This window comes from Panthera leo, chromosome A1 (assembly GCF_018350215.1).
Source record: "Panthera leo isolate Ple1 chromosome A1, P.leo_Ple1_pat1.1, whole genome shotgun sequence".
NCBI lineage: Eukaryota > Metazoa > Chordata > Mammalia > Carnivora > Felidae > Panthera > Panthera leo.
The window spans coordinates 201,733,714-201,746,968 of record NC_056679.1 but is presented as its reverse complement, the minus strand read 5'-3'; the positions used below and the strand labels follow the sequence as shown (position 1 = coordinate 201,746,968).

General features: G+C 37.5%; 1 long non-coding RNA gene across 1 annotated transcript; it reads right to left on the bottom strand.

The window, feature by feature from the left end:
• Window positions 1-5,869: 5,869 nt before the first annotated feature.
• On the bottom strand, window positions 5,870-12,780 carry LOC122201850. Its single transcript, XR_006194339.1, has 3 exons — window positions 12,645-12,780; window positions 9,150-9,237; window positions 5,870-6,242 (listed from the first exon to the last, which is right to left on the bottom strand). It is a non-coding gene; the product is annotated as an uncharacterized LOC122201850 (long non-coding RNA).
• Between the last annotated feature and the right edge of the window lie 475 nt (window positions 12,781-13,255).

Sequence of the window (13,255 nt, the reverse complement as noted above, 5' to 3'; positions counted from 1 at the left end):
TCAAGGGACTAAGGAACAGTGAGGAGGAGCTAAAAAATGCTATAAATGAGCTGCAAAGTAAAATGGAGACAACCACAGCTCAGATTGAAGAGGCAGAGGAGAGAATAGGGGAGCTAGAAGATAAAACTAGGGAAAAAGAGGAAGCTGAGAAAAAGAGAGATAAAAAAATCCAGGAGTATGAGGGGAAATTAGAGAACTAAGTGATGCACTAAAGAGAAATAATCTACGCATAATTGGTATTCCAGAGGAGGAAGAGAGAGGGAAAGGTGCTGAAGGTGTACTTGAAGAAATAATAGCTGAGAACTTCCCGGATCTGGGGAAAGAAAAAGGCATTGAAATCCAAGAGGCACAGAGAACTCCCTTCAGACATAACTTGAATCGATCTTCTGCACGACATATCATAGTGAAACTGGCAAAATACAAGGATAAAGAGAAAATTCTGAAAGCAGCTAGGGAGAAACGTGCTCTAACATATAAAGGGAGACCGATAAGACTCGTGACAGATCTCTCTACTGAAACTTGGCAGGCCAAAAAGGAATGGCAGGAAATCTTCAATGTGATGAACAGAAAAAAAATATGCAGCCAAGAATCCTTTATCCAGAAAGTCTGTCATTTAGAATAGAAGGAGAGATAAAGGTCTTCCCCAACAAACAAAAACTGAAGGAATTCGTCACCACTAGACCACCCCTACAAGAGATCCTAAGGGGGATCCTGTGAGACAAAGTACCAGAGACATCACTACAAGCATGAAACCTACGGACATCACAATGACTCTAAACCCATATCTTTCTATAACACTGAATGTAAATGGATAAAATGTGCCAACCAAAAGACATAGGGTATCAGAATGGATAAAAAAACAAGACCCATCTATTTGCTGTCTACAAGAGACTCATTTTAGACCTGAGGACACCTTCAGATTGAAAGTGAGGGGATGGAGAACTATTTATCATGCTATTGGAAGTCAAAAGAAAGCTGGAGTAGCCATACTTATATCAGACAAACTAGACTTTAAATTAAAGGCTGTAACTAGAGATGAGGAAGGGCATTATATAATAATCACAGGGTCTATCCATCAGGAAGAGCTAACAATTATAAATGTCTATGCGCCGAATACGGGAGCCCCCAAATATATAAAAGAATTACTCACAAACGTGAGCAACCTTATTGATAAGAATGTAGTAATTGCAGGGGACTTTAACACTCCACTTACAGAAACGGATAGATCATCTAGACACATGGTCAATAAAAAAAACAAGGGCCCTGAATGACACATTGGATCAGATGGACTTGACAGATATATTTAGAACTCTGCATCCCAAAGCAACAGAATATACTTTTTTCTCGAGTGCACATGGAACATTCTCCAAGATAGATCACATACTGGGTCACAAAACAGCCCTTCATAAGTATACAAGAATTGAGATCATACCATGCATACTTTCAGACCACAATGCTATGAAGCTTGAAATCAACCACAGGAAAAAGTCTGGAAAACCTCCAAAAGCATGGAGGTTAAAGAACACCCTACAAAAGAATGAATGGGTCAACCAGGCAACTAGAGAAGAAATTAAAAAATATATGGAAACAAACAAAAATGAAAATACAACAATCCAAACGCTTTGGGATGCAGCGAGGCAGTCCTGAGAGGAAAATACATTGATAAATTCTTTATAGATTTTGGATACTAACCTTTTATCTGATATGTCGTTTGAAAATATCTTCTCCCATTCCATCAATTGCCTTTTAGTTTTGCTGATTGTTTCCTTAACTGTACAGAAGCTTTTTACTTTGATGGCGTCCCAGCTCAGAGTATTTTCCATTCTTTCAGTTTTTAGTCATCCATGCAAGATGAAACCAGATAAGCAAACTTGTTAAAAATTGTATTCTTGGTAAGTGGGACTCTGAAATAGGTCCCTATAAAATACCTGGTCACTTGCAAGGGCTCTGGGAAACTTCTTCAGTGTTTTGAAGAGAACTTTGGGTTCACATATTTGCTAAAATGTAGAGCTCCCTGTCAATGAAATTACCCATAGTTAATTCCATTCTCTGCAAGATGTTAGAAGAAGAGAAAATTGGTCACTGGGCTGCTTGAGCTTCCCTAACAAAATACCATAGAGTGATCAGCTTACACAACAGAAAATTATTTCCTCACTGTCCAAATAAAAAATTATTTTCTCACTGGCCCAAAGTCCAGGATCTAGGTCCAAGAGGACCAGTGTCCTGGGGAAACTGTCTTCCTGGTTTGCAGGTGGCCCCTTCTCACTGTGTCCTCACATGGCAGAGAGAGGGAATGAGCTCTCTGGGGTCTCTTCTTAGAAAAACACTAATTTTATCATACAAAGGCCTCCATTTTATGACCTCATTATCTTAATTACTTCCTTATGAGTTAGGGTTTTACCATATGAATCTGGGAGGGGGGAGGCACACAAATATCCGTAACAGGTGATTAAACTAAATGATATAATAATTATTATTTTAATAGTAATGTGTATGGTTATTTATTTTAGTGAATTTGGTTAAATTTGTAGTCAAACTCAGAAATGACGTCTTTTCTTTGGATCTCTTAAAAAAGGATATGAAAGGACTACGGCTTGCAATTAATCTTTAGAATCAAAGATTTTGGGAGTGCCTGGGAGGCTCAGTCAGTTGAGCATCCAACTTCATCTCAGGTCATGATCTCAAGGTTGTGGGTTTGAGCCCTGTTTCAGGCTCTGTGCTGACAGCTCAGAGCCTGGAAACTGCTTTAGATTCTGTGTCTTCCTCTCTCTCTCTACCCCTTTGCACTCATGCTCTATCTATCCTCCCCCTCAAAAAAAAGAATCAAAGATCTTTGTTTTCACTGTATTTTTTAAAATGCTATAGACCTCAATGAGTGCAAAAATAACCTTTACTATTATCAAACACGTATGTGTCTCAATGTCCGATTAAAAGTTGTATTAAGCATTTTCATTGTGAGATTGATATTACTGTTTGATGAGTGAATGAAAGAGCAAAATTCACGGATCAAATTTGTTTTTCAGTACAGTCTCCAAATAAGGATAAGATTTGGTTGCTATGAAGCTTTCCACTTACATTTTCTTTAAAAGGTTATAATGACAGTTTTCAATAACTGTCCTTAATACAGTGGTTGTAAAACTAATCAAGTGTAGTGATCCTTCCTCTGGAAATTCCTCAGACTTCATTTAATGGATCTTTAAATTGTTTGTCCAGACATAGGTCAATGAATTAACTAGTGGTTTTGTTGTTGGTGGTGGGGTCTGATGGGATGATATAAAAACAAAAAACACTAGTTTTTCCTTCATAGTAAAGTAAGTATACATTATAAATATTTTTATTTCTATATCACAGTGGGACCATGAGTCCCTTATTCCTAGCATGAATACTACTTGTCTTCAATCAACAGACTGCTGAGTGTACAGTGTTTGCTAAACTAACTGAGCACTTAAATTTGCAGTGCTTTTAAAGTGATTTTTTTGTTTATTTTTGAGAGTGAGAGAAGGGGGAGAGAGAGAGAGAGAGAACACGAGCGGGGAGGGGCAGAAAGAGAGGGAGGGGGACAGAGGATCTGAAGTGGCCTCTGAGCTGACAGCGGAGAGCCTAAATGCGGGGCTTGAACTCACAAACCAGTCTGAGAGATCATGACCTGAGCTGAAGTCGGATGCTTAACCAACTGAGCCCCCAGGCATCCCTACTTGCAATACTCTTAACCTGTAACGTGTAACTGACCCACTGAGGATATTGTTAAACTGCTCTTTCTAATTTTCAGATCCAGTAGGTCTTGGGCAGACCCCAAAATTCTGCAATTCTAGGGATGATACTCATGTTACTGGCCCAGACCACACTTTGAGGAATGAGGCTCCAAAAGGTCCGAGAGACATCTATTTCTTTTAAAAATCTGCAAAACTGAAATTACTAAAAGAACATTTCTATCCTATTATGGGTGCTTGGGGGATTAATGAGGTTACATCGGTAAAGCAACTGGCACAAAAGAGTTTAAAAACAATGAAACCTATTAATTGGATAAACAAAGACATCGTCTTTTATGGTGAATTTTATGTTGCTGAATTTACTTAGAGCAGAGAATTTGAAGGGTTTGTTATGGTAGCATGGGCACGTTGGTATGAGTTTATTGAAAACATTAAACTCTAGGGGCACCTGGGTGGCTCAGTTAGTTAAGTGTGTGACTCTTGATTTTGATTCAGGTCATGATCTCATGGTTTGTGAGTTCGAGCTCTGTGTTGGGAGCCTGCTTGGGATTCTCTTTGCCCCTCCCCACCCCAATCAATCAATCGATCAATGTATAAATAAATATATAAAAAAGAAAATATTAAACTCTAGAGATATGAGACTTCATTCCAAAAGTGAGAGTAAACTTATCAGTGGCTTTCAGTCATGGTAATGACAAAGTAAAAGCAATAATTTCATTCCGTGAAACTAAAGTTTTGGAAACCAAAACATTTGTGCAGTAATATGGACTAGACTTGATAAGGCGTGCAGGTTAATGGTGTAAATAATGAAAATGTGGAAAATGAGAGGCCAACAGATATTGAGTGCCTACTCTCAACCAGGCAACATGCTCTACAGGACGCTGGCTGTATGGAAAACCATGTGGGAGACTTTCAGAATGTATGCATACACATTCAGTCTCATTTCTCACCAGAATCTCTGCAGGAAGGTCCAAGCAAATCTTTTTAAATGCTCTTTACAGCCTCTCTTTCTCATGACAGGTATACCAGTTCGCCCACCAGACTTCTCCCCAAAACTCCTATGAGGAGACCACCATTCTTTTCCTTCGCCAGTTCTCCTCCTCAAGGCTGGCCATTTTCTTGTCCTATCTCTCAGGGAAGAGGCAAATGGTTATGGCCAATATCCTGCCCTCTGCTCCCCTGACAGCCTTCTCTTTTTATTCTCAAAAGTCTAGGTTGAAAGTAAAAGATATTTTAAATTAGCTGTGTTTCCTCTTTACCTCTCTGTTCAACCTAAATCCTGTAAGGCAGTTAAAATTCCCCAGAGGTGTGGACAAGAAAGAGATGCACACAGTTTAATATTTCAGGGTCCTTTCTCACTACAACAAATGGCCTGAGTCAGGGTGTGATTCTAGGACTGACTGAGTCCCAAGTACTTATTTATTATTCCTACTATGCCCTGCTGCCAAGCATTCCAAGCTATCTAGGAAAAAGCAATTAAATTAATAATAACTTTTGCTTTTCCTTTTCTAAGAAAGGGAAGAAATAGCAGCCTATATTTCATCTCCCGAGAAATATACCTTGAAACATTAGGAAATACAGTGCCATAACCAGAGCAACATCTTTACCTTGAGCTACGAAGGTCTCACCACTGGTTCCATCTCATCTCCAACTCCTTGGTTCATAATATTTTTGGCCCAACTCAGATTTTTAAAACTGAACATCACCTTTCCTCTAGATCTTTCTCTCCTACTTCTGCCTTTTCAAAGTTTCTCTTGTGTCACTTATCTGCCTTGACTGGATCAGATCTCCCTTCTATCAGAGCACAGTTTGTAAAGTTTGTTTACTTTCAGCTTTGCTGAACAGGAGAGTCGAGTACACCCAGTTTAAGATCCATGCATTAATAATCCTATCACAATCCTGAATCCCTTTTCATAATTGGCATTTCATCAGTATGTATGTTCTCTTAATATATATTCTCTTAATGTTTTAAAAGCATATAGTATTGCATTGCCCTCTGATCTTTTCTTTAGACCTTCTCTAAAATATGTCTATGATGATTGCCTGGGAACAGTGATTCTCAGCTCTAGCTACACATTGGAATCTTTTGAGAGCTTAAAAAAATATTGTTGCTTGGGCCTAATTCAATCAGAATCTCTGGGGTGGGACCGAGTATGAGTTTATTTTTAAATATCAAGATTGAGAATTGCTACTTTAGATCATACATTAATTCAAAAATGTCCCTTCTTTTCCCCCCAAAACACAAAAGCGAAACAAACAAAAAACAGCCTCAGGGCATAGGTTTAGCTAAAGGTTTAGCCCTAGAAGTGTTTGGAGGCCTCGATGTTGGAGGGCTCCCAAGAGAAAAATTGGAAAGTCACAGAATTGGAAGACATAATTCAACCAAGGGTATTTACTCAGCTACTAGATACTGTATTTATATTCCTCATTTCAGCTAAATCTTGTCAGCCTGGAGGAAGTACCTTTCGCTCAAAATCAATCTTTTAGTTGATTGAAGATCAATGACTTGTGTTTCTCAGGTCTGCAAGAAGGCTGTGGGGAGAAGAGCAGGATGAGGCACACCTCAGTTATAGGGTCTTCTCACTCTGTCATTCACGTGGCCCCTGAACTTTTCAGGGTAAAGATGTCCTTTTCAGGTTTATTAATCAAGGGCCCAGAATCTCTACATAAGCCCCTGTCCCAGAGGCCCTGGCATAGGAACCTCATGAGGTAGCCTATGGTTCAGAATTTGGGATTTGGCACTAGGAAGCTACTCCTAACATTGCTCTTTATTTTGAGCACATCACTAACCGATATGTGCCTCCATTTCCTCACAGGTCAAAGGGAGGGGGGATCAAGTGCCATATGTACCTCAAAGGTTTTTGGGAAATGAGACAATCATATGGCTAAGTGCTGGAAAAGCTCCTAAGTACAATTCAAACCAAAAAAGTGATTTGTATCACTGTGGTTATTTATGAATGGTGAATTTGGCCATGTTGTTCTATTTTTTGCCAACTTTTGAGACACAATGGAATTTAAAAAGTAAAAATGAGGGGGGAAAAAGGCTCATTGCAGTACATTTAATGATACGAACACAATGAAAACAAAAATAATAAGTTGCTTTATAGGAAAAGAAAAGAAAGACATCCTGAGTATTTGTGATGACAATGAAAATTTGAGGGCAGGAGAAACTCTTTTTTTATTTTGCCTTATTTACAATAAGACAAAATATTTCTCCTGCTGAAATGTACCTGTTCTCCCCTTAGCAACCTAAGCATTGTTTAGGGAAGAAATGGCTGACATTTAATTTAAATTGAATTCTCAAAACTCCAGAAGGAACTTTTGTCGCTTCTTAAGCCAAAATAAAAACTCAGTCTTTATCCTTATTACATTCTCCAGGGAAATTTTAGCTCCTTGACGTAGCCCCTGGGACGTGATGCTGAATAGCTGTTTGGCTGCTTTGGAGAAAAAGATCTCAAACTTCCCCTGAGATACTTCCCCTGAGATACTGCTCATTTCAGATATTTATACACTTTATTCACAGAATAATTTTTCAAAAACGTGTTTTCCAAGTGATCGATAGTATTAAAATTCTGTATCAGAAATTACTTACTGCTAAAGAAATCGACTTCATAACAGACCAGGAAGATTGTAAAATGTTTTATAAATATCTAAGGCTTTCATCACAAACAAGAAAATAATACACAAGGGAAAATGTGTTCCAAAGCCACCAGGAAAAATTGTGTTCCATTAATTCCTATCATGGTTCCTCCTCTATTCTGTTTGCCCCCAACATTTATGAAATTAGTCAATACTATATGATTTTACTTTTATGATTAACTTTGGATGAGTGTTTATAAAGATCAATGAAAACTTTCCTCCTTAAAGGTAAAATTGCACATTATTCTATATGCACTCAATAAATACTTGTAAATCACCTACTCATTTGAATCACATGAAATTACCATTTTCATGAGTCAAATATAATTCAGTAGCAGCAATCTTATATGCCTAATCTCCTACAGACTAACTCTTGTCAACCACTTTTTCAAATATCAGGTTGTTTGCATTTAACTTTTAAATATCTAAAAAATGTTTTCTCATCTATGTCAAAAGTTTAGCTAAGTTTTGTTTCTTCTCTCTGCTTAGAGTAGACATTTGTACTATATGGCAATTAAGTAATATTTCTTCATGACTATTTCAATGACTATTTCAAGTATTTGAAAATTTTTTTCTTTTATAATTAAAATTTTTTTCCTTATAAGTCTTAATACTCTTCTTTACAACCTGTTGATTTTAATTACAGTCCTTTGATGTTAAAGAGAAATATCTTGAAGATAGGTAAATTGAACCAGAATGTTTCAGATTTACTTTTTTCTTGGATTCCATATATAATCTATACACATGTAAGTCACAAATTAGCTAACAACATTCTTAATTCTCTAAACTCATTTTCCAACCCTGTTCATGCAAACTTGAAAAAGCAAATTTCCTAAATTCACACTACAACAGGTGCTTAGTCAAGTATTTTTACCATTCAGTTAGTCAATCCTACTCTTTTCCTCCCCCCCCCCCAACAACAGAAAAAAAAAATATTGGAAAATGTTTATTTCACAATAAGAAGTATATGGATTTTCCTTTCAGTCACTACCAGAAATCACAGAGGTTTTAATAATGTCTAACAAAGATATACTTAAGGTCTTTGAGCATCTTTCATCATGGATTAGTTCAACTTTCATGATTTTCTTCTCACCATCAAACCAACAGAACCTCCCCAAACACTAAACAGGAAAACATTACAAAGATGTACGTTCAAATTGTCCTTGCTTTCCCTCCACTGCTTCTTCCATTCTATGTTCTATTGTGTAGTTCACATTCTAAGACCATTTGTCTACCAAATTATGCTTTCAAAATGCTGATATCCTAGACAGCCTGTATTTCCCAGAGGGTAATTCTAGCGCTTTCCCTTTATATTTACTAAAGATTCTTTGCCAATATCATGAGCCCACTCCTCCCTGTCCAATTTTCTGCCCTTTGGTTTTGGTTTAGACATACTTAGAGATTGTTTCTTCATTCTCCCTACTCTCCTCTTGGGCAAATGTTTTTCCTTCCCTAGGAGTTTTATGTGGACTTTATCTAACGGCTATGCTGACACTTTAAACATGCAGTTCTGCATGGCCCTAGTTCTAATGTCAGCAGCTGCTTATGGATGTTCGTCCACAGATATAACCATTTCTCTCTTACGTAGCCAAATCACCCTTGATATTTCTTTGCATGTATTTACTTCCCACTCTTTCCCCCAAGGGAAGGGGGATGGGGGAGAGTAAGTGGGAATGTAGCTTAGAGCAGGGAAGAGGGAGGGGAGAGGGCTGAGAAGGGGAGGCCAGAATAGAAGGATGAGAGAGAGGACAGTGGGACAAAAGTAGAGAGTTAATTGCTTCCTCTGAGTCTGTTACTTACAAGGAGTGCCCCCTTTCCAAAGGTTCTTAAGGCCAAGGAAGCATTGTGACAGTGGTGACAGAAAGATCAGTGCTGCTCCAACAACGAGCTGTGGAAATGATGTAGTGAAAGAAGAACATGATATTAAATGTTTAGTTCTTCACCCTTTTAGGGGTTCTTTCTCACCCACTCCCCCATGGCCCAGCTCCAACTAATGCAAATACCCTCGCTGCATAATCTGATCAGCTCTTGGAATTCACCTCCAATGTTTTCATATACTCTTCATACTGAAACTCATATCCTTTACATTGAAACTCAACACCAAAATTGATAACATTCTTACACTGAATATTCTTGTCATTAATCCACGTCTTCAATAGCATAATTTTGAATAACAGCCGCATAAATTCACACTAGTTTTCTGTTGGATTGTCAAAATAAAGTTGGATATCAATAGTTATATAGCTATTTTTAAGAGCTATATAACAAACAGGAGAATTAAATTCGAATAGGGTCTGTAGACATGAAAGAGTAAAATCTGTCTGGAACAGAAAAACTGAAAATTAGCTTAGATTGGAAAAAAAAAAAAAAAGTATCCTTGCTGTTAATCAAGCTGGGAGGACACAGATGAAGCCCTGCTTTCTGCAAAGAACAGGAAACTTTTTTCCAAGGTCAAGCAGTCCCTATAAACTGCTATCATGATCTCTTCTTTCTGTGACCGCTGCTTTGTTACCAATGAGGCTCTTGGACTTGCTTTGCTATCCCCACCCACTATTACTGGGGACACCCAATTGCTAAATGCCCTTGCATCATGACAGCACCCAAGCCCTAGTTAATTCCTCCTTCTCCTAATCCTGCTTCAGAAACAGCATCTAAGGGAGACTCCAAGGTCTTCCTTCCCTTCAAGCTTCCTCAGAATCCTTCAGCAGGAATCTAAGCCTTTCCAAAGACAGTGCCATCCTCTCCCCCTAGAATTTTTTTGGGGGGATGGCATATAAATTGTCAGAAAAAAATGTCTTTTAAAACAATCAAAACCCTTTGAGACATAATCAAATAAGTATCTGAGGCTTCGTAACTTCATCCAAAATTGACAACTTTCAATAATAAGTAATAAAAATTTTCCATAATAGAGACATAACTTTTCTAAAAGACTTGACAGTTTGGTTAGGAGGAAATAAATTTCCATCTAGTGTTTGATTTAATTTTTTAACAAGTTAACTCTGAGGTTTCTCTTCTGTGGAAAGCTTAGGAGCTTAGGAATTACCCAAAATAAACATTTATTTGCCTTTACTCTTCAAATAGGTCCCATGTTGTATATATTTGATTAAGATGTATGTTCTGTGTATGGCCTATTTCTGATGTATCTATCATGTTCCATAATTTCTACCTCAGCATTATACACTGTAAATTCAGAATACATTTTATATCTGATGGGAAAACCTGTCCCTCCCTCCCATTCTAACAAATACGTTTTGTTAAAACTTGGTTGAATTCCAAAAGAAAATTATGTTAGAAATGTTCCCCATTGTAACGATCAAAAATGACTTTAAACTTCTAAATTAATTCTGAGATAATTGAATTCTTGAATAATTGAACAGTCTCAGGACTTCTCTTTTCCAAATATTATTTTGTTTCTCAGCAAATTTCCGTTTTTAAAGATACGTATACAATATTTTTACTATTTTATTTTATTTTTTAAAAAATTGAGGAACACCTGGGTACCTCAGTCGTTTAAGTGTTGGACCTCGGCTCAGGTCATGATATTGCAGTCTGTGAGTAGTTCAAGTCCCGCGTCAGGCTCTATACTGACAACTCAGAGCCTGGAGCCTGCTGCAGATTCTGTGTCTCCCTCTTTCTGTGCCCCTCCCCCAGCCCTCAAAAATAAATAAATATCAAAAAAGAACTTTTTTAGGGGTGTCTGGGTGGCTCCGTCAGTTAAGCCTCCGACTTAGGCTCAGGTCATGATCTTGCAGATGGTAAGTTTGAGCCCAGCATCAGGCTCTGAGCTGTCAGCAGGAGCTCTGAGCTGTCTCCGCAGCCTGCTTCAGAGTGAGAGAGGGAGACACAGAATGTGAAACAGGTTCCAGGCTCTGAGTGTCAGCACAGAACCCATGAGATCATGACCTGAGTCCAAGTTGGATGCTTAACGGACTGAGCCACCCAGGTGCCCTTTGCTATTTTAAATACAAAATTTATTATTTTTCTCTAATAAAGATAATGTACATGATAGAAGTTGGAAAGTACAAAAAATATATGGTCATACTCCTCATGCTCCTACTCGGCCAAAGTATCAACATTATTCAGTGTTTTAAATTTATATATATATTTTCACATTTGTATTAAATTCATGTTTCACCATTATATTCAGTTATTAATTTCATTAGTATTTACAAATTTTCTTAAGCTTTCTAGCTGATCACATTATTATCTAAAAAGATTAATAATTATATCCCAGCTTCTTAAAAAATTCTATTTTATATTCCTATGTCATGTTGTGGTAAGCAGAATAATGGCCTTCCAAAGATGTCTATGTCCTAATCACTGGAACCTGTGAATATGTTATGTGGCAAAAGGAGATTAAGGTTACAGATGGAATTAAGTTTCCTAATCAGCTGACCTTAAAATAAGGAAATTATCCTGATGGTCCCAATCTAATCATGAGTCCTTAAAGGAAAAAAAAAAAAAAAAAAATCTTTCTCAGCTTCAGTCTGAGAAGGATGTGGTGACAGTAGGTCAAAGAGATGAGTCATTCAAAGGATTCCACCAGCCATTGCTGTTTGTGGAGAAGGAGGAAGGGAGCCCTGAGCCTAAGTATGAGGGTGGCCTCTAAAAGCTGGAAAAGCCTTCTGCCCTGGAGCCTCCAGAAAGGACTGCAGCCTTCACAACACCTTGATTTCACACAGAAAGATCCGTCAGGCTTCTGATCTATGGAACTGTAAGATAATACATTTATATGCTTTATGCTACTAAGTTTGTGATCATTTGTTACTGAAGCAATAGGAAACAAATACACATGTCTTCTTACATTGATCTGAACAATGTTAAATAATAATGTTAAATTTGGGGTAGAGAAAGATATTAAAGTTGAAAAAAACAAATGAGGCTGTCCTCTCTCAGCAACAAATGATCTAAGAATTCTCTTCTACTTCATTAAATTTAATTAAATTTCTAACCTAGTTTTATTGATCTGGCTTTTAATGAAACATTTTATGCTTCATATTTCATCTCTCTGGTTTACTTCATTTATTTTTATGCATTAATTTCTTGAAGTACCATTTTCAAAGGATTATACAAGAGTTTTCTTCATTCATTTTTTAAGAAACTTTTTGTTGGAATCTTCTCCAGTGGGTTTTAATGTGATATACATGAAATATTGGCCCCTTCCGGTACTTTGGTTATCGTGTCTCTCTATATTTACTATGACAAGAGTCACGTGTAACGTACATATTCTCACTTTCATGTCTTAACATCTCTCACATTTAAGCTGTTTCTAAAGTTGGAATCCATAAACAGTACCTATAGCTAATAACTTTGCCCCATCGTCCTCAATTTCTTTCTCTACAGATTCCCAAGTCATGGATGCAATGAGTAGGGTACCGTCTTCTCAGTAGCCCTTCCTCTTCCTTTTTGGAATAGCACACTGCTATGTAAACCACAGTGGCCCACCCCTTCGGAACTAACAGGAGTAAATAAAGCAAGATTCTGTTTCTCCTGGGAATCTGAATCTTGAATAGAATGCCATGGCATTCTTGAAGTTGAGTTACTGGCACTCAAAAAAACCTCAGTTTCCAACTGAGATGCCGAAAGCTGTTGTAGTTCTATTTTTTTCTGAGGCTTGGTTATCCTGTTTTTCCTTCTATTGTGTGAGCTAAGCAATATCCTTTTAAATACGTTTATTTATTTTTACCAGAGGCATTTTCTAATGTTTTCAACCAAAGACCTCCAACTGATAACTTGGACGACGTCAGGGAAGATGATATATAACATCTGACACCTATTTCTGGATGTAATGGATTATTGCAAAAGTGTTTCATTTTGTTTTGTTTTTTAATTCTTTTTAACCTTTATTTAGTTTTGAGAGAGAGACAGAGCATGAGCAAGGGAGGAGCAGAGAGAGAGGGAGACAC